We start from the raw sequence: 2,500 nt of genomic DNA on the forward strand, positions 1-2,500 counted from the left end.
GTCTTATGCGCCTCACCAGTGGTCTCTGCTGCGTCGCGTGTCTATATTCTCTTTTTACACTCTTCTCCTTCTTCTATCACATTTTACTCGATCGCGAAAAAGACTCTCGCTAGACGATCTCGCGCTCCGGTTAACTTTAACGCCCGTCCGAGAAGAATTTTCGGGGACTGGACGACCGAAGCGGATCTCGCGCGGTCTCGCGATCGACAGTGAAGAGAAGTGCAGAAGAGGAAAAGAAGACACGACAAACACACACCATGGGGCGACCGACGCGTTCGTTTCAACGCTTTCGCACAAAGTCGGCGGCGGTTATATATTTATATCATTATATTCCGGCGGACGGGACGCGACGTTCGAAAGCCTCGCCAAAGAGGAGCTCCTGCCTCTTCCTCTCTCTTTTCTACGAGAAAAGATAAACGTATTTTACGGGGATACGGAAACGTTACCACGTGGTGTCACACACGATCGTCCGTCTCTTCTCTATAGCAGAAACCGATAAAAATACACCTCCCGAAAGAGAGTATATGGTGATTCTTTTTATATATATATACATTTCGAAATACAACTGAACGTGGCGGAAGCGCACGGTGGTGGTCCAGCGAGGACACGCGACGACGGGGAATAAGAACTATTCGACCCGTTACGAATACGCATGCTCGTCCCGCACGATTTTAACACACACCGTGTTTTTCTCCAGTCGTCAAAGCGTTCGTGCGTCGAATTCGAAAAATAAAAAAAAAAGAAAAACACCTTTTCTCTCTCTCGGGGTAAAAGAGTCGATGTGTATTGTGTATAAAGGTTCTGCGAGAAGTCTCGTTTTGACGTGTGTTCCGCCGATAACGACGATCCTCCGAAACGGGGATACAGAAACGTTACACCTCACAACACGATCTCCGTCTCTTCTCTATAGCAGAAACCGATAAAAATACACCTCCCGAAAGAGAGTATATGGTGATTCTTTTTATATATATATATTTCGAAATTCAACTGAACGTGGCGGAAGCGCACGGTGGTGGTCCAGCGAGGACACGCGACGACGGGGAATAAGAACTATTCGACCCGTTACGAATACGCATGCTCGTCCCGCACGATTTTAACACACACCGTGTTTTTCTCCAGTCGTCAAAGCGTTCGTGCGTCGAATTCGAAAAATAAAAAAAAGAAATACACCTTTTCTCTCTCTCTCGGGGTAAAAAGAGTCGATGTGTATTGTGTATAAAGGTTCTGCTGCGAGAAGTCTCGTTTTGCCGTGTGTTTCGGTAACGACGATCCTCCGAAACGTACATCTCATTCGTAAGAGAGGAAGAAAACAATCTCCCTGGGGCCAGTCGGTAATATACCGACATACGACGTGTCGTGCACATCCGTCTCACGCACGGTATACAAAATATGAATAAAACGTGTGTAGTCTCTCTCTCTCTCGACTTCTTAATATTTTCTTTCACCTCTGACGCATCATTTCAGGTGACGTCGGGAGCGCGGGAAAAAAAATTTTTCTAAACACACGAAACCGTTCATCTCACGAACAGCCGAAAAAGTTGTCGCTCAGATCCATATCGCAGTGGAGCGGTATCCGCGGGCGGTCGTAATTGAACGACGCACGACGCCGCGAACACTCACGCGAGTCCATACAAACGATTCCGATCGTTTTGCAACAACTAGAACGTACACTGTCCGTGAAATTCACAGAATTTTCGCGTGTCCGCGACAAACGCCGACGAGACACCCATCGTTCGCTCGTACGTAGCATCCTTCTCTTAACCCGACTCAGAGACGTTCTTTGCGCCCTTCGGTAAAAAAACGTTCGATCCGAAGAGGTGAACGACGGCGGGGATTTGACAGAGCTACGCAAGCAGTGTATGGTACGTAAACGACCCTCAGCCAGGCGTGGTCCAGGAATTGTATCCGTGGACCGCAATGTGCGTTCGAAATGTCGATGTTCATGTGTCCTGCAGTTCACACGTTGACGCGCAATTAGCTGCGTTCTTCATCGACCCACGAGCCAAGTGATCCACCGTTCAGGGTAATCGTATAAATTTTATATTTCACATATATAATTTTATTCTCATTTGTTCGACCTAATATCTCTCTTCTTTCAAAGAGAAGATAAAAGTTGATACCTGAATCTCCGACCAGCGCGCGAAGGAGATTCAGGCGTCGCCTTGGAGACGACACCGAAGCCTTTCGAGACGAAAAACGTTCAAGTAATATGTATATATTTCTCGACGTTCCGGGCGTATAGTGCATTCAAAAACCCGCGAAAGACGCAGAAGACTCGCACGCGTGGAAACGACGGGGATATATTTTGTATCCTACCCGATACTGAATCCATCGCGTGCAGTCGACCCTCGCGTTCTTCCGATCAGACGCATCTATTGTTGCGCGCATGTTTTCGCGTCGCATCGCGCGAAACGTTGCACGAATCGTACCGATCGATCGATTGAAAGCAAATAATGAAAAAAGACTTCACAGCTGGCTCTTTGCCGGTCATTCGTCCCAT

General features: G+C 47.6%; 1 non-coding gene across 1 annotated transcript; it reads right to left on the reverse strand.

Annotated features, from left to right (window-relative positions):
• Positions 1 to 1,871: 1,871 nt before the first annotated feature.
• LOC143175409 (5.8S ribosomal RNA) lies at positions 1,872 to 2,026 on the reverse strand. The gene has a single exon (XR_013000200.1). It is a non-coding gene; the product is annotated as a 5.8S ribosomal RNA (ribosomal RNA).
• Positions 2,027 to 2,500: the final 474 nt, after the last annotated feature.

The sequence above is a fragment of the Nomia melanderi genome, unplaced genomic scaffold (assembly GCF_051020985.1).
Source record: "Nomia melanderi isolate GNS246 unplaced genomic scaffold, iyNomMela1 scaffold0084, whole genome shotgun sequence".
NCBI classification, from domain to species: domain Eukaryota; kingdom Metazoa; phylum Arthropoda; class Insecta; order Hymenoptera; family Halictidae; genus Nomia; species Nomia melanderi.